We start from the raw sequence: 19,477 nt of genomic DNA, 5'->3' as shown, positions 1-19,477 counted from the left end.
TCAATGCCCAGGCAGGGGTCTTATTGGGGTGCTTCCTACGGCTGATACCCCCCAAAGTCCCCTGTCAAGGAAAGTGTGAACCAGAAACAATCCTTCCCATCCCCTACCTTCCTAGGGGAAGGTTGCTGGGCACTGACTACAGAAAAGGAAAGAAAAAGAAGAAAGAGAAAGAAACTGTCCTGGAGGGGTCTTGACTGCAGCCCCAACCTTGCTGCCTGGGGCAGATTTGCAGGCCTAGTTCCCTTCTGGAATCTCAAGCCAGGAATTGGGTTTAAGGTGTCACTGACCAGTAGAGCCCCCAGGTATCTGGCAGAAGCAAATATAAATCCTCTATGGAGGAAGTACCTCTATCCCAACCTCCCAGAAGCCCTGGATACCATTTTTCTAAGGCCCATGGCCCCTGCAGAGATAAATGGCAAATCGGGAAACAAGGTTCCAGGAGAAAAGGCCAGCAGAAGCAAGGAAGAACAGACACAGACCTGCACAAACTTTTAGAAATCTATCAGATACAAATTGTAAACCAACTATACTGCTGAGTTTCAAGACATAAGCCAAGTCCACAGGAAAGGCTGTTCCACTGTTGCAGCTGAACTCCACAGTTCAGCAACTCAACAATTATGTCAGGCATCTTAATACTTCCTGTCTTTCTACCTTGGCCTCCAGCCTGAGCAACCTGTTTGTCCTCCACCAGCTCTCCTCATGATCACAAGATGGCTGCAGCTGTTCCCGGTTTCACAACCACACAACCTCCAGAGGCAAAAAAGAGAGGGTATGTTTCCACATACCTCTTTTTAAGACTGAATCTTCGCAGCTGGCTTCAAACACTTCATGGGCCAGGATTTCATCACACACGCATGACTAAGGGAATTACAGGGAAGGAGAATAACTGAATTAGATCAATAATGAGTCAGTTGCTGGGACAAGGGATGGTGGGCCTACCCTAGAGCTGCTGTGGAGGAGGATAAATACACACACAAAACGCAAGCTTTAACAGCAAGGTTAAAAAATGTGGTGGGGAGGGGTGTGGACAGGGGTAGGAACATATCTTCAGCAGCCTCCCCTTCCCAGGTTTTCACATGTGCAGTCTGCTGATAACATTTTCTAACTCTAGGACTTTTGGCCTCTAACCATCTGACAATTGCTCAGCTGTAGATTATTACTTCTGCTCTCCCCTGCCAAAGAAGCTACTTTAGCACATGTAGGATGAGTGCATGGCTTTTGTCACCCTTGGGCTGATCGTTACCATTTAATATGAGGGGCGCTTGGCTGGCTCAGTAAGTGAAGCACATGACTCTTGATCTCAGGGTCGTGAGTTCGAGACTCACACCGGATGCACAGATTACTTTTAAAAAAGTTGCAAAACATTTAAGATGATACTCTACTAGTTCTGTTTTCCAGATTCTATGTTATGTTTTGTGAGGAAATGACACTTTGCATAATCTACTGCCAAGGCACGGAATTTGGTGACACGTTTCAATTCTGTATGAATCCACAGTAAGAAGGTATTGTCGGGTATTGAGTTTTGACGATTGAAAGGTTAAAATATACATGAGAAAGCTGAGAAAGAGTTAAAAATCAACGTGCAGAAGTTAAAGAAAGGGAATGGGCACTTCGTGGCCTTTCTGGGGTTGCCAGCGTAGTACAGAGATCGACATTTCAAAGGTGTAGCTCGTTAACTTTCTTGGGCCCCAGCTTGGCCAAAGGGAACAGTTACGGAGTTTCATGCAGAATGTCACTTCTCAGAGGTCCAGGAGGATCACACGTCCCCAGGGCCCACATCCACACTGATCCACTGAGCCTCCCCTGGCAACAGTCCTGTAAATATTAGAGTGACCACACATCCGGGTTCTTGCTGTGCACCTGTCGTCTGGCATCCCTGTCACTCTAAGCAATGCCCGTGTTTGGAAGAGAAAATATATGGTCATCTTCCCCAGAATCATGACATTTTCTACATCCTATAACTCTGTTTGCACATTATTCCTGATCCCCATCTCCACACAACTTCCTGCGGGCGGTGGGCACCTCCGTGGGGAAGCCAGGGTATGGAGATTAGACAGCCCCCGGGATCCTTGCCCCAAACTCAGCGCTACACTTACTTTTCTGGGCCCTGCTTTTAAAGTGTTACCATTTCTACTTTCGTTATCATTGCTTCCTCCGACAGACCCCTTTTATTACTACGGATAAATCTGCCTTGGAATTCAAAATGCCTGCCTGCACACCTCCCCCACACTCCTCTCCCTTTACTTCTATCTGCTATACGTTATTAACCCTATATATCAGACGTGCCAACCAGAAAAGTTCAGCTCCCCAGTGAAATAATAACTATTTTCCAGGGATTCTGACTTTGCGGGAAAGTTAAATTTGAACACTTCTAGTAACCCTTTCAACTCCAAAATGTTCTGGCCCTAAATGCCTAAAAGAACACAGGGCACTACCCCACAAGGTACCATATACAGCTACGGACTGAAGTGTGTTCCCCTCAAATTCGTACGTGAAGCCCTAACCCCCAATGTCACGAGTTGCGGATAGGGTCTTTAAGGGAGTAATTACAGTTAAAGTCATAGGGATGAGACCCTAATCCAATATGACTGGTGTCCTTGTAAAAAGAGGAAGAGACACGAGCAATGTTGCCACTCAGGGGAAAGACCATGTGAGGACAGGGTGAGAACAGGGTGTCTACAAGCCACGCACAGGGGTCTCAGCAGAAACCAAACCTGCTGATTCTTTGACCTTGACCTTGCAGCCTTCAGAACTGCGAGAAAACAGATGTCTGTCGTGCAAGCCTCCCAGTCTGTGGGATTTTGTTACAGCAGCCTGAGCCGACTGATATACACACAAAAGAAGGGTGAGATCTATTTCTTTCTTACTTACAGCTTACTATCCAGTCACGGTTCTCAGACATAGAAAAAAAAAAAAGTACAGCAAATACTTACTTCAAGTGTTTTGTAATTTCCCTGGTGGATGACTTTCATCTTCTTTAAAGTATTCTTTAGCCCCAATCTTGGTCTGATCTATGCAAAACTGCTGTATGTCAATTTTGTGTCTTTGCATGCCATCACTGTCAGTCAACTAAGTGCCTTGGGATTACATGGATATCTCCCACTATGCTAACCTCGGATTCCCCCTGACTTTGGTGGTTTTCAACCCACGTTAGTTAAAATATAGTGTAGTATTGGTTTCAGGAGTAGAATTTAGCGATTCATCACTTACATATAACACCCAGCGCTCGGCAATCAAAAAGAATGAAATCTTGCCATTTGCAACTACGTGGATGGAACGAGAAGGTATTATGCTAAGCGAAACTGGTCAGTCAGAGAAAGACAAATATATGGCTTCACTCATACGAGGACTTTAAGACACAGAACAGAGGAACACAAGGGAAGGGAAGCAAAAATCATGTAAAAACAGGAAGGGGCACAAAGCATAAGAGACTCTTACACATGGAGAACAAACAGAGGGTCACTGGAGGGGTTGTGGGAGGGGGGATGGGCTCAATGGGTAAGGGGCACTGAGGAATCTATTCCTGAAATCATTGTTGCACTATATGTTAACTAATTTGGATGTAAATTAAAAAAATAAAATTAAAATAAAAAAATAACACCCAGTGCTCCTCACAACAAACGCCCTCCTTAATGCCCATCATACATTTAGCCCATCCCCACTACCACCTCCCCTCCAGAAACTCTCAATTTGTTCTCTGTATTTAAGAGTCTCTTATGGTTTGTCTTCCTCTGTTTTTTTTTAATCTTATTTTTCCTTCCCTTCCCTATTTTCATCTGTTTTGTCTCTTAAATTCCACATCATAAGTGAAATCCTATGATATTTGTCTTTCTCTAACTTATTTTGCTTAGCATCATATATAGATCACATCTTCTTTCTCCGTTCATCAGTTGATGGGCATTTGGGCTCTTTCCATACTTTGGCTATTGTTGATATTGCTGCTATAAACATTGGGGTACATGTGCCCCTTCAAATCAGCATTTTTTTTAATCCTTTGGATAAACACCTAGTAGTGCAATTGCTGGGTCATAGGGTAGTTCTATTTTTTTTTTATTTTTTGAGGACCCTGCATACTGTTTCCCAGAGTGGCTATACCAGTTTGCCTTCCCACCAAGAGTGCAAAAGTGTTCCCCTTTCTCTGCATTCTTGCCAACATCTGTTGTTGCCTGAGTTGTTAATTTTAGCCATTCTGACTGGTGTGAGGTGGTTTCTCATCGTGGATTTGATTTGTATTTCCCTGATGATGAGTGATGTTGAGCATCTTTTCATGTGTCTGTTAGCCATATGGATATCTTCTTTGGAAAAGTGGGTCCATTCATGTCTTCTGCCCATTTCTTCACTGTATTATTTGTTTTTTGGGTGTTGAGTTTGGTAAGTTTTGTATAGATTTTGGATACTAGCCTTTTATCTGATATGTCATTTGCAAATATCTTTTCCCATTCCGTTGGTTGCCTTTTAGTTTTGTTGACTGTTTCCTTCATCATGCAGAAGTTTTTATCTTAATGAGGTCCCAATAGTTCAGTTTTGCTTTTGTCTCCATTGCCTCTGGAGACATGTCTAGTAAGAAGTTGCTGCAGCCAAGGTCAAAGAAGTTGCTGCCTGTTTTCACCTCTAGGATTTTGATGGCTTCCTGTCTTACATTTAAGTCTTTCCTCCATTTTGAATCTATTTTGTGTATGTTGCTGTCCAGTTCCCCCAGCACCATTTGCTGAAGAGATGGTCTTTTTTCCATTGCATACTCTTTCCTGCTTTGTTGAAGATTGGTTGGCCATATGTCTTTAGGTCCATTTCTTGGTTCTGTTCCATTGATCTATGTGTCTTTTTTTGTGTTGGTACCATACTGTCTTGATGACTACAGCTTTGTAATACAGCTTAAAGTCTGGGATTGTGATGCCTCCAGCTTTGGTTTTCTTTTTCAAGATTTCTTTGGCTATTCAGGGTCTTTTGTGGCTCCACACAAATTTTAGAATTATTTGTTCTAGCTTGTGAAGAATACTAGTGTTATTTTGATAGGAATTGCATCAAATGTGTAGGTTGTTTGGGGTAGTATATTTATTTTAACAATATTTGTCCTTCCAATCCATGAACATGAAATGTTTTCCCATATCTTTGTGTCTTCTTCAATTTCTTTCACAAGCTTCCTATAGTTTTCAGTGTACAGACCTTTTGCTTCTTTGGTTAGGTTTATTCTGAGGTTTCTTATGGTTTTTGTATGATGGCAAATGGGATCAATTCCTTGAGTTCTCTTTCTGCTGCTTCATTATTGGTGTTTAGAAATGCAACTGATTTCTGTACATTGATCTTATATCCTGCAACTTTGCTGAATTCATGTATCAGTTCAAGCAGTGTTTCAGTGGAGTCTCTTGGGTTTTCCACATAGAATACAGGATTCCCCCTTAAAACCCTGTCCACATGAAATGACTCAATCCCTGTAAATCCTGCTCTTTGGGGCTGCTAGGAGTCCTGCCCAGACCTCCGTCAAGTGTGAAGCCCTTGTTCCCCAGCTGCCGGCATGTTGGCAGTTCAGGCTTTCTCCTTCAGAAGAGAGCTTCCTCACTCAAGGTACATCCCACCCCAGGGGCAGCCTCAGCTCCCTTCTCCTTCTACTCCCATGGCCTTCCAATAGGCTAGGTACACATCCACGCAGACCCTTGCCTTAGATGGTCCCTTTGTGGGAATGTTCTCCAGTTACCCACATGCCAAACTTCCTCCCTTCCTCCAAGTCTCTGGTCCTATGTCTCTTCTCAGTGAGGCCTGCCCCCATCCACCTGCACAATCCTACAATCTGCCCCAGTCCACTCCACCCCAGTAGGCCCAGCTCTCCTTCCTGCCCTATTGTTTCCCCCCACTTCTAACCTACTATATACATTTCATGTTTGCTGTTCCCTCCATTCACAAGGCGAGGGTCTATTTTTTTCACAGGTGTATTCCAAGCACATAGTGGGTACACAGGAAACCTTTGTCAAATTTGTTTGATAAACTTTTCATCAGCTTAAGTAGGGATATGACTGCACTCTTCATAGGCTCCAACTCCCTGACATCAAAAAAAGCCATAATGAAGAAAATGCAGTCTTCTTTACACAATGGAGAACTTACGCTGCCTCAGACAATTCTGAGTCTCAGGGTCAAATGCCATAAAAGCAGTACCATAATACCTAGCATATTTGACAACTATGACAAGTCATTTTTTTCATATTTTCTTAACTGTAAACAAAATTATTTTCAGTAATTACCAAAGCTAATTTTATTTTTATACTTAATTATATTTTTTTTGCTTGATGCCTTTAGTTTTACAACAACTAGGTAAAGGTTTTTAAAGGAGTCAACATGGCAGAGAAGTAGGGGGGCCCACAGTTCCCTTATCCCTCAAACACAGCAGTACTGAGGCCAGAAGACTTGGAGTTCCAGGAATCCGGGCTACAGAGTGACAGAAATGTCTCCAGGAGCCCACAGGGACAATGTGGCAAAGCCATAGGTGCATGATTGCAAACTGTGAGAGATAAAACAGTGTAAGAATCGAGACGAGGGATCCCCTTCTTTGAAGAGACGAAAGGAAGAGAAAGAGAGGTTGTGAAAGTGAGGATTGTATTTGGAAAAGAGAAAAACCACAGACCAGGAATCAAAAAAAAAAAAAAAATGGAAGAAGATCCAATCTCTCTCTAACTGCGAAGCTTTCTCCAGACTGGGGCCACTACACTGTTCACGCACCTGGGGAGGAGGGGAGCCAGCACCTGGCTTGGCAGTTAGCTTCCAGGCGCAGTTGGAGAGAGCAATTCTCTCCCTTGAGTGCTGTGGGAGGAAGGCAAATTTCCTTAGTGGGACAAAGACCCCACTAAAAAAGAGAACTATAGACCAATTTCCCTGATGAACATGGATGCAAAAATTCTCAATGAGATACTAGCAAATCGAATTCAACAGTATATCAAAAGAATTATTCACCACGATCAAGTGGGATTCATTCCTGGGCTGCAGAGCTGGTTCAATATTCGCAAACCAGTCGATGTGATACATCACATTAATAGAAGAAAGGTTAAATACCATATTTATCTATTGACCATCCTGTCAATAGATGCAGAAAAAGCATTTAACAAAATACGGAATCCTTTCTTAATAAAAACCCTCAAGAAAGTCGGGATAGAAGGATCATACTTAAACATCATAAAAGCCATTTATGAAAAGCCCACAGCTAATATCATTCTCAATGGGGAAAAACTGAGAACCTTCCCCTGAGATCAGGAACACAACAGGGATTTCCACTCTTACCACTGTTGTTTAACATAGTGTTGGAAGTCCTAGCCTCAGCAATCAGACAACAAAATGAAATGAAAGGCATCCAAATTGGCAAAGAAGAAATCAAACTTTCACTTTTTGCAGATGACATGATACTCTACGTGGAAAACCCAAAAGACTCCTCCAAAAAACTGCTAGAACTGATACATGAATTCAGCAAAGTTGCAGGATACAAAATCAACGTACAGAAATCAGTTGCATTTCCATATACCAATAATGAAGCAGCAGGAAGAGAAACCAAGAAATCAATCCCATTTATAATTGCACCAAGAACCATAAAATACCTAGGAATAAGCTTAGCCAAAGATGTAAAAGATCTGTATGCTGAAAACTATGGAAAACTTATGAAGGAAATTGAAGAAGACACAAAGAAATGGAAAAACATTCCATGCTCATGGATTGGAAGAAGAAACATTGTTAAAATGTCAATATTACCCAAAGCAATCCCAACCAAAATTTCACCAGCATTCTTCTCAAATCTAAAATAAACAATCCTAAAATTTGTATAGAACCACAAAAGACCCCAAATAGCCAAATTTATGTTGAAAAAGAAAACCAAAGCAGGCAGCATCACAATCCTGGACTTCAGCCTCTACTACAAAGCTGTAATCATTAAGACAGTATGGTACCTGCACAAGAACAGACATATAGACCAATGGAATAGAATAGAGAACCCGGAACTGGACCCACAAATGTATAGCCAACTAATCTTTGACAAAGCAGGAAAGAGCATCCAATGGAAAAAAAGACAGTCTCTTTAGTAAATGGTGCTGGGAGAACTGGATGGCAACATGCAGAAGAATGAAACTGGACCACTTTCTTACACCATTCACAAAAATAAACTCAAAATGGATGAAAGACTTAAATGTGAGACAGGAAACCATCAAAACCCTAGAGGAGAAAACAGGCAACAACCTCTTTGACCTCAGCCACAGCAATTTCTTGCTCAACACATCTCTGAAGGCAAGAGAAATAAAAGCAAAAATGAACTATTGGGAACCTCATCAAGATAAAAAGCTTCTGCACTGCAAAGGAAAAAAATCAACAAAACTAAAAGGCAACTGATGGAATGGGAGAAGATATTTGCAAATGACATATCGGATAAAGGATTAGCATCCAAAATCTACAAATAACTTACCAAACCCAACACCCAAAAAACAAATAATCCAGTGAAGAAATGGCCAGAAAACATGAATAGACACTTTTCCAAAGAAAACATCCAGATGGCCAACAGACACATGAAAAGATGCTCAACGTCTCTCATCATCAGGGAAATACAAATCAAAACCACGTTGAGATACCACCTCACACTGGTAAGAGGGGCTAAAATTAACAACTCAGGAAACAAGAGATGCTGGCATGGATGTGGAGAAACAGGAACCCTCTTGCACTTTGGGGGGAATGCAAACTGGTGCAGCCGCTCTGGAAAACAGTGTTGAGGTTCCTCAAAAAATTAAAAATAGAACTACCCTATGACCCAGAAATTGCACTGCTAGGAATTTATCCAAAGGATACAGGAGTGCTGATTCATAGGGGCACATGTACCCCAGTGTTTACAGCAGTGCTTTCAACAATAGCCAAATTATGGAAAGAGCCTAAATGTCCATCAACTGATGAATGGATAAACAAGATGTGGTTTATATATACAATGGAATACTACTTGACAATGAGAAAGAAGGAAATCCTGCCATTTGCAACAACATGGATGGAACTGGAGGGTATTATGCTAAGTGAAATAAGTCAGTCAGAGAAAGACAGACATCATATGTTTTCACTCATATATGGAACTTGAGAAACTTAAAAGAGGACCATGGGGAAAGGGAAGGGGGAAAAATAGTTTCAAACAGAGAGGGAGGCAAACCATAAGAGACTCTTAAATACTGAGAACAAACTGAGGGTTGATGGGGAAGAGGGGCAAGGGAGAGAGGAGATGGGTGTTGGGCATTGAGGAGGGCATTTGTTGGGATGACACTGGGTGTTGTGTGTGAGTGATCAATCATGGGAATCTACCCTCAAAACCAAGAGCACACTGTATACACTGTACGTTAGCTAACTTGACAATAAATTATGTATAAAAAAAACTAAAAAATAAAAAATAAAACTAGCAAAAAAAAAAAAGAATAAATTTCCATTTAAAGATAGATTTCAAACTCTGTAAATACACTATGGATGAACCAAACAAAAATATTAAGTCCAGCCCACATTCAGGAAAGAAGTGGGCTCCACAGGTCAAAGGGAGGCATATTGAAGAATTTGTGGACATAGTTTTACCACATACTGAAATTATTTAGAACCAACACACAGATGTGGGAGAGAAAAGTATTTTATCACCGATGTTGTTTAGAACCCCTGGCCCAAGTCGAGAACAAAAAGCAACCATCTTTTAGTCATTTTTATTATATCTTTACATCCTTCACATTGTACCCCCTGTCTACACTTGGGGCAGAAGACTCCCCCTTCACTGCTCTTGGGAAACCATGGGATAGAAGGAAAACATTGATGTAGAAGGTGTAGGACGTTATGGTTGAACCGCGTCCTCCAAAAAGGCATGTTGAAGTCCTAACTCCCAGTACCTCAGAATGTAACCTTATTTGGAAATAGGGTCACCGCGGAGGTCATGTTGGAGTAGGTGCCCCCCTAATCCAATACGGCTGGTGTCCTTATAAGAAGAAGAGGCACAGAAACACAGACACACAGGGAAAACACCGCTTGATGTTCTTGTAGTGATATGTCTGGAAGCCACAATGCCAAGGATTTCCAGTAAGCACCAGAAGCTAAGACAAAGGCACTCTCTGGAAGGAATCAACCCTGCTGACACCTTGATTTCAGACTTCTAGCTTCTAGAATTGTGAGGAAATAAATTTTTGTTGTTGTAAGTCATCCAGTTTGTAGTCCTTTGTTATGACAGCCCTAGGAAATTGACACATAGCTCTTCGGGAAAATCTGCACGGTCGCCATTTTGTCCCTTTGGCTACTTAGCATGTGAACACCATTCCTTTGAAACTGAAGAGAAGCTATTCCCTTTTCCCACCCCCAGCAATTACATCACAGACACCTCACCCAAGCACGGCAAGTCAGAGTCTCCCTGTGGAGATTTTGAATCTTGAAAGAGGGACTAAGCAACCAAATTGTGACTCTCGGCAGTGGCTCTGGCAGGTAGAGAAGTCCTGTAGCAAATGTGCCAAGACAGCTACACCAGCCTCAGTTCTCAGCAGGCCATTCCTATGCCAAGTTCTTGGTTATGTCTTTTCCATGACTCTCCAGCCTTTCTATTGATTCCATGAGCCACCTAATACCCCTCTAGAAAATTCCAACTCTGCTTAAGTGAACCCAGAGTCAACTTTGTAACCACAAACCCTATTACACCCTAGAAGTTAGCTTTTAAGCCAGATGCCTGTTGTAGTTTCGTTTCTTGTATTTACCTATTTCTCTCCTACTGTAAACCTTCTGCATTCATCTATACATGCATTTATCCATCAAACATGTACTGGTTGCCTTTAATTGTCAAAGTACTAGGTGTCTGGAAAACATTGCCTATTAAGAATGACACATACCCTTAAAGAACCACAGCCTACTCCAGGGCAGAACAGTCAAGAAAACAGATGGTTATGACACAGAGTGGTAACTGCTATAATAAACAGAAAACGGGGGCGCCTGGGTGGCGCAGTCGGTTGAGCGTCCGACTTCAGCCAGGTCACGATCTCGCGGTCCGTGAGTTCGAGCCCCGCGTCGGGCTCTGGGCTGATGGCTCGGAGCCTGGAGCCTGTTTCCGATTCTGTGTCTCCCTCTCTCTCTGCCCCTCCCCCGTTCATGCTCTGTCTCTCTCTGTCCCAAAAATAAATAAACGTTGAAAAAAAAAATTTTTTTTTAAAAATAAACAGAAAATGTACCTACCTGATATGCTATGGAAGAAGGGAAGGAAGGCTTCCTGTGGTCACTGATTCCAAAACTATGTCCTGAAGGATACATTAGATGCCTAGGCAAGGTAGAACAGGGAAGGGGACAGACATTCCACTAGTGGAAGAAATTTATCAGGTCAGAATATTAAGTTACTGAACCAGAGTTCGGTGTGTCTGTGCATAAAATTCTAGGTAGGGGTTGGTAAAAGTTGAAGCTATAAAAGAAGGAGGTCGAAGTCAATGCTGCATGTCTCGCTTAGGGATTCAGACTTAATCCGGACAGCAACCTATAACCACCAAAGCAGGGAGAAAGCAGCCCGTTTTACATGTGAGATTGATTTTTCCAGCAACAGTGCCAAGAATTAATTGGAATGGGGCAGGTGCTGGAAGGTACGAAGACCAGATGTGAAAGTGTTAAGAGTCATCTGGGAGGTTTCAAAGAGGCAAAGGTCAGGACGGGGATGGTAATAGATAGCAAAGATGGGAAGGATAGGACAGATGGGAGATGGATGGATGTATTCTGAATTCTCCTCTTGCAGGAAGGCACTTCTAGACGGACACAGGCCATCCGCCTTGTTCGCTATGGCCCAACACAGGGTCTGGCACACAGAGGCACTGAGGACATTTTTATCTGTCTTCGAGCGTAATGGTTCTTTTCTTGGCCACGTCCAGTCTACTGCGGGGCCCATCAGAGGCACTCTTTGTTTCTGTTACAGTGCGTTTTACCTCTAGCATTTCCTTTTACCGCTTTCTTAAAGTTCCCATCTTGCTGCTTACCTGACTCAACTGTTCTTGCAAGTGGTCTGTCCACTTTTCCCAAAATAGCTCTTAAAATATTTATCATAGCTATTTTAGTTGCTTGCCCCGTAATTCCCGAATCTCTGCCATGCCGGCACCTGGTGCTGATGCTACTCGGATTGTGGTTTTGCTTGCCTGTTACCTGGCGTTGCAACTTAGTCTCAGCTTCTATTCTAATGTAACCAGGGTGTTGACCTGTCTTTAATCTCTGAAGGTGCAGGTGCCAGAGGCCTCGAGTAACTAGGGCCTGTGCCGTTCAGTTACAACCCGCTGCTATTTCACCGAGGTTTGCAGGTACTCAACGGGTAGCGTTCGGATGTGATCTTATAATTAAATGTGTCTTTAAGTGGGCTTGTCTTCCTGGGCTATGACTTTCACAAGTGTTTATTAGCTCATTCCCCCCCCCCCCCCTCAGGTGAGACAGGAAGGCTGGAGGCAGGGAAATGCCCTTCCCCAGGTAGGACAGTCCTTTCCCTTAGCAAGTAGGCCTTTGTTACAAGAATGCTCCAGGCATATTTTTGAATGGTAAATATTCCCCTTCCTGTGCCAGAGCCACATGGGGATCACTCTGGGCTCTTCATCGTGAAAACCCTGGCGAGGTTCCTGGAGGTAAGACCCCAAAAAAGAAGGCAGACTCCAGGAGTTTCTTACCCTCGGGCTGGTCCACACTCAGCCTCCAGCGATTTATCAAAACTGTCATCTAAGTGTTCCCACCAGCGTGGGGCTGCAGCACCTTCTGGACAGGTAAGGAGATCTTGGCTGTGACTCTGGTCTGGCCTCTCTCTCCAGATCATGGGATGCAGCTCTGCCCTGGGACCTCAGTCACTGATGGGTTCAAGGGAATGTATTGATTTTCAGCTTGTTCAGCTTTTTTTGCTCTGAGGACGGGATTAATGACCTGCAAGTTCTTTACACAGTGGAACCGAGATCAGAACTGCCTCAGTACATGCTGTTGAAGGAATAAAGCACAGTAAGCAGGCCTGAATGAACACTTCTGGAGAGAAGGTATCAGAGAGGAGTCAGGGAGGACACCAGGGTCTGGCTGGGGTGAGAAGTAAGATAGGGAACACAGTGGGATAGCAGATATTTGGGGAAGGACAATTAAAAAGAAAAAAAACCATTAATGGAGAGTTCTGCTTAGTTATGTTTTGCATACTTGCAAATTTTGCTCTGATGACCTGAAGGTTTTCTTTATGGAGGGGTGGGAGGCGGTGGGGGGGGGGATAGAAATAAAATAAACCATAATCCAATGGTTCAGGATTGGTGTGAACGTGGCGACACAAGTTATGTCTCCTTTCATTTAAAGATACGCAGGGGTGCGGCTCCCATCAGTGTCAGCCACGGTGGTGTGAGTGCCCTGTTTTCATAACCTCAGGGAGTGCAAGGACCTGGAGGTCACAGTAGCAGCAGCTGAGTGACATGGGAGCCACGTAGGAGTGGCAAGATAAGAGAGTACACTTTACCTTCCTGGGGCACCGGGATGGGTAAGAGACTCTCCTGCTTAAAACCCCTTCTTAAACCTCTTAACTGCCTTCTTACACTTCTCCTTAAAAACTCCATTCACTTTTTGTTACAAATAGTAATAGTAATAATAATAATAATAATAATAATAATAATAATAATGGAAGAATAGGCAGCCGGCATTCCAAGGAGGATCCTTTCCTATCTTTGTGAGCACAGAGCTATCAAAGAGCAAACAAACACAGAAAGTGAAGAATAACACAATGATTCCTTCCTGCTTCTTTCGAAACTAGAGGGTTTGTATGTTCTTTGAGTCTCCACTGTTGTGTGGCCCTGGTTTGAAAGAGGCTGGGCCACACAATCCAAAAGTTCACTCTGGCTCCTCTGTTCATTTCAGAACAGTCATTTCTCCATTGTCAAGGCACCTGTCTAGAGAAAGAACTCCTGCTTGTCAGGAGTTGGCTTCCGTCCTGTCTTATCTTGGGCCACCTGGGACAGGCCACGGATGTCAGTTTGTCATGTGGTTGCTGACTCAACTTTGAAGCTTGTAGTGCCACTTGGAAAAGAATCAACCTTTGAGAAGTTCCAAGGGTTTCTTTCTTTCTTTTTTTTTTACTCAAGCTTTGTAACAAATATAGATGATTTTGCATGTATTTTTTTTTTATCATTTCCCTCTCTCATTTCTTTTTAGATAAGCACTTTTTCTGATTATAAATTAACATATGTTCATTGCTAAAAATATGGAGAATACAGAAAATTATACTGTCTATGGTATTCAATACTAATTGCTATCAACATTTGTTATTTTGGGGGGGCTTTTTTCTCTGCATTCATACGTATACTCATACTTTTTTTTAAGAAAATTGCAATATACTTTTCATTCCCTCTTTGTCTCGCTTAATGCACAGTATGAAAAATTTTCCATGTAATTAAATATTCTGCGAAAACACAGTACAACAGCCTTTCTCAATATGCAATTATATATGCACTATTCCTCTATTATTTTTTTTTTCAACGTTTATTTATTTTTGGGACAGAGAGAGACAGAGCATGAACGGGGGAGGGGCAGAGAGAGAGGGAGACACAGAATCGGAAACAGGCTCCAGGCTCTGAGCCATCAGCCCAGAGCCCGATGCGGGGCTCGAACTCACGGACGGCGAGATCGTGACCTGGCTGAAGTCGCACGCTTAACCGACTGCGCCACCCAGGCGCCCCCATTCCTCTATTATTTTACTCATACAACAGTTATAGTTACATAGTGTTGTATATTGAGGACTTTTCAAATTATAAACAACCTTGTAAAAAATCCAAGTAGCTAAAGTTTTCTATTATTATTTTACCAATAGGACTTGTTGGGAAGACAATGTGGATCGAAAACATTAATGACTTTAGTGCATATTGTTAAATTACTTTTCTGAAAAAACTTTTGCCGGCTGACTTTTCACCGGCAGTATACTACAGCGTGTTCATTCCAAATAAATTTTATCTTAAAAACAAAACCTTTGCCTATTTTGAATGTGGAAGATGACACCTAAATCATTATCCGAATGCACGTTTATTTGATTACTAGTGAGACTGAACATTTTTCCCTCTTTTTCTGGTAAAGAGTAACATTTCAGATAAAATTATAATTAGTTTTGAAGTTACACATTTTAGACTGGTGTTATGAATACAACCTTTTCATTTCTGCCATTATCACATAGTATGTTAGAATACTGTTGGTAACCATTGTTTGCTAAATACTCTGGTACGTACATCTTTTAAGGGATTCTGTGGTTCACAAGGGCAGATTTTGTATACAATTCTATAACTTGGGAGCACTGGACAAAATCATCTCCTTTCATCCATTTAACAAAGATTTATTGAGTTCCAACCACTACTGTAGACATGGACAGTCTTGCTCGAGTCAGCCATGGTTTTGTGCTTACAATTCTAGTGCAGGGAAAAGATGACCCAAAAAAAAGGGGGGGGACATACAAATAAATAAAATAATACAGAATGTGAAGTCTTAAACAAGAAGCTGTTGAGCTAGAGAACAGCAGAAGAGAACACATTTGCTAGTTTGGCAAGATGCTCAGAAAAGACTTCTCTAAGGTGACGTTCAAGTTGACACCTAAAGGAAGCCAACACCTAAAGGAGAAGTGTGGCAACCCTGATGGTGGGAGGGAGTTCAGGGGTGAGTGGTGGATAGTAGCCGGGTTGTTTAGGGTCTTTCAGGCCACAGCAAGGAGGTTGACCTTTATTCAGAATACAATGGGGAAGCCACGGAAGGGTTTCAGGCAAGAGAATGATGTGATCCTACATCTATATGAAGATGATCATGCTTTGCTGTTGTTGGAGAATAAAGAGTAGAAGCAGAGCACCCAAGTAAGAAACTGTGGCAGGACTGCAGACAAGAGACTATGGTGGCCTGGGGTAAGGAACTGCACACGGAAGGAGGGGAACTAATCCTATAAACATGGTCTATATTGTGGAATCACATGTGCATGCATTTAACTGACTCTGCTGACTCCAAGTCCTTCCGCTAACCAACCTCACTGTAAATGGGACGGAATCCTCTTAAGAAAGGAAGATGACTATTGTTCTCTGGAGTCACAAAAGGAAATTCCAACTTGAAGCCATGACCAGGTTCTTCTCTGCAATTTCTCAAACACGGTAGTATGTATGTCTTATTAAACAAGATTTCGATTCAAATCCAAACATCACTGAATACCCACCAAGTGTCAGACCCTGTTCTGGGAGCTTTCACATACATCCTATCTCACTTGCTGTGGTCAAAAATAAAGCCATACTTAAGTTACCACACAAATAGAGCAAATTTATGCTTCTATCCTGATTATGAGAGGTCCATTCACCATTCCCTGAGCCCTCCCTTCCTCGGAAAGTAAGACCCCTTCAGTGCTCACCTTATCCAAATGAGTCAATCTTGTTTATTTCTGTTATTCAGAAAAGAAATTGAGAAGTCTGATCTGACTGCCTAAGGTTCTCACTTCTGCTTTTGTGAGGCTGGTTCAGAAAACAGGAAGTCCAGCTCCCATGTCTAAAGGTTGGAGGCTTAACGCTTAACCCACTGCAGATAGTGGTGCACAGACTGGAGGGAGAGAGGTTACTGATGGTTACTCCACTCTATAGGAGACTGGGTTCCCAATTACAACTCTAGTGACAAATATTTTCATGTACAGATAATCAACTATTTCTCTTAAGGAACCCCAAGGTCCAAGATGGTGGGTCAGGACAGGATGTAACATCATCACTTTGTGAGCAACTGACCTTCCCCTTAAGACCAGACGGGCCCTGGTGTTGACCTGGCTTACCAGCCCAGCCCTTTCACTCCACCACCACCATCACCACCACTGCCGTCATGATGGTGGATTTCTTCTTGAGGGCCATTATTGTATATTCCTGGCCACTTAACTTAGGTAGGACCATCCCAGCACATCAGAAGGGTTATAACCCATCAGAAGGGTTATAACCTTCCCTTTGGTTTGAAACCCTAAAGGGAAAGAGCCAGGATTTCTGATTTGCTAGGGAAATCCTTGGTCCCTTTGCAAGATTTACAAGAAGAGAATATCTGTTTGGGACATTTAAAACTATGCAGTGGCTTTTTTAAATACTCAGGTGGAAGTTCTGGGTGTCAAGTTCAAGAGCAGCAGGTGAGCTTGAGATTTGGAAGTGATGGCTGCATTGGTAGTTGAATCACAGTGAGGATGTGATTGACTCCAGAGAGGAAGACAGCTGAGAAGGAACCTGAGGAATAGTACCATTTGGGAAGCAAGCCCACAGAGGAAGCGAAGGAGCTCTTCAAGTAGGAGAAAGATAGAGACGTGTCATGGACCCTAAAGGGAGAAAACATTTCAAGGAGAAGGAATTTGTTCCACAGCGTTCAAGGTAACAGAGGTCAAGAAAGCCAGGGACTGAAGTCAGGTTATGAATTTCTCACACAGATAAAGGTCTGTTTTGGCATATTATTGATTAAGGTCATACGATCAGATTAACATTCCCTTTCAACAATTTGTGCTTGGAGTTGTATAATTAGACTCTTATCAGCACACTGTTGACCATCACTTGCTAAGTAGTAATTGGTATAAGTAAGGCCTTTTCATCACATCTTACTCTGCTGATTTTATCAGAAGCAAAAAAGCCACTTTCCTCTTGACATCAATGAAATCTAGTAACTACTATATGGTGTTTTGTCTTTGCCACTTGACTATGGCACTGCCCCTGTACAGCATGGGTTCTTTTGAGTTCGGTATGTCTAGTCACATGTCAGTTAATGATTCAATTCCCCTACACTTTTTCCTGGAATGCTCTGGAAACATTTTGAACACCATGATAGGACACTGTCTTCACTTAGCTTGGGCATCTCATTTATATATTTAGTCCATTTCTTTTCTTTTTAGTCTGATATTATTAAAGTATTTCTACTCAGCACCAATGTATCATAAACAGAAATACAAATACAGATGATATCAAGTGGCAATACAATTTCAGGATATGCTTACATGAGAATTTCTGGATCCTGAACTGAAACCATGAAAATTCAAAGTCCTCCTGGGGACCTGTTGACTCATGTTTCAGAAACACTGCCAGGGAGACTATGCCCAGTGGATGGGCACTCCTCTCTCATGCCTACCCTTTATTTTTGATTTCTGTCTTTAAGGGAAGAGGGTTTGAATTAGAACCTGTGAGGAGTAACAATAGCAGTGGGTGAATGACAATCTCTGGCCTGCGATGACATCCAGAGACTTCGGCTTAGAATCATTTTTACTCCTTTCATATATTTTTATCTTTTCCTAAAAAAAAATAAATGGATGTTTCTTTGATAATTAACTGTGGCGTGTTAACTTTCTTTGTTGCATCGACAGCCCCTAGTACAGTGACAGATTCCAATTGACAGTTGGTTAAGGCCTCTTTAATACATACTCAAGCATTTAATATTATTTGGCAAGGGGAAGGTTGCATAATGATTATTATCACATAGAGATACACAGCAGAGAGCAAATTGAAAAGGCCTGGCTTTCTCCAAGTGGAAGAGTAGGAACACCAAAGCATGCAAGTATATTGGATACTAACTGTTCCTGCCCATAAGAAAGAGCATCTCTTAAATGCCTTTTCCTTTCTCTTGATCTTTGTGAGAAACCATGGCCTTGGCGACACGGAGGTCATTAGAGCTATTTGCTGATATTTCTTCCTCTTTCTGAGCACATGAAATTTCTCATTTTCAATTTTTTCAATTTTTCATGTGGCCCTGTGGCTTGTTTTGGCCCGTCAAATGTGAGCAGAAGTGGTATGTATCATTTCTATGGGGGAACCTTTAAAAGCTGGTGTCAGATTCACCACATTCTGTTTTCTCTGCTTTGATGCCAGTGATAGTATTCAGATGATGACTCCATTTGTCTGTGTCTGTGAGTGAAAATGATAGAGAGTAAAGCTCTCCAGTGACGCGATGGACAGGTAGATCAGGAGGTAAATAAACCTTTGCTGTTTTAAGAGACTGAGATTTGGGGCATGACCTTGGCCTTCTTGATTTTACAGGAGCCGAGCACCTGAAGCGATCATTTTACTCCTATCTCAACAAGAGGGTCTAAGCCGGCTAAAACATTTAGAAAGTGGATGTACCTAGCACAAAAATAAATGTTATTGCGGCCCCTGGGTGGCTCAGTCAGTTGAGCATCCAACTCTTGATTTTGACTCAGGTCATGATCTCACCACTTGTGGGAATGAGCCCTGCATCGGGTTCGGCGCTGACAGTGAGGAGCCTGCTTGGGATTCTCTGTCTTCCTCTCTCTATCTGCCCTTCCCCCATGCACATGCACACATTCTCTCTCTCAAAATAAATAAACTTGGGGCGCCTGGGTGGCGCAGTCGGTTAGGCGTCCGACTTCAGCCAGGTCACGATCTCGCGGTCCGGGAGTTCGAGCCCCACGTCAGGCTCTGGGCTGATGGCTCAGAGCCTGGAGCCTGTTTCCGATTCTGTGTCTCCCTCTCTCTCTGCCCCTCCCCCGTTCATGCTCTGTCTCTCTCTGTCC

The 19,477-nt window shown here is 42.6% G+C and overlaps 1 protein-coding gene across 1 annotated transcript in view; it reads right to left on the bottom strand.

The window, feature by feature from the left end:
- The window catches only part of MTUS2 (microtubule associated scaffold protein 2), a 637,113-nt gene extending 636,288 nt beyond the window's left edge, over positions 1-825 (bottom strand). Inside the window, exon 1 of the mRNA XM_047860755.1 lies at positions 786-825. The gene's annotated coding sequence lies outside the window, so the exon portion shown is untranslated. The remainder of the gene's footprint in view (positions 1-785) is intronic.
- Between the last annotated feature and the right edge of the window lie 18,652 nt (positions 826-19,477).

Source organism: Prionailurus viverrinus, chromosome A1 (genome assembly GCF_022837055.1).
Source record: "Prionailurus viverrinus isolate Anna chromosome A1, UM_Priviv_1.0, whole genome shotgun sequence".
Classification (NCBI taxonomy): Eukaryota; Metazoa; Chordata; class Mammalia; order Carnivora; family Felidae; genus Prionailurus; species Prionailurus viverrinus.
Note: the sequence above shows the minus strand (reverse complement) of the source record. Positions and strands in the feature narration are given on the sequence as shown.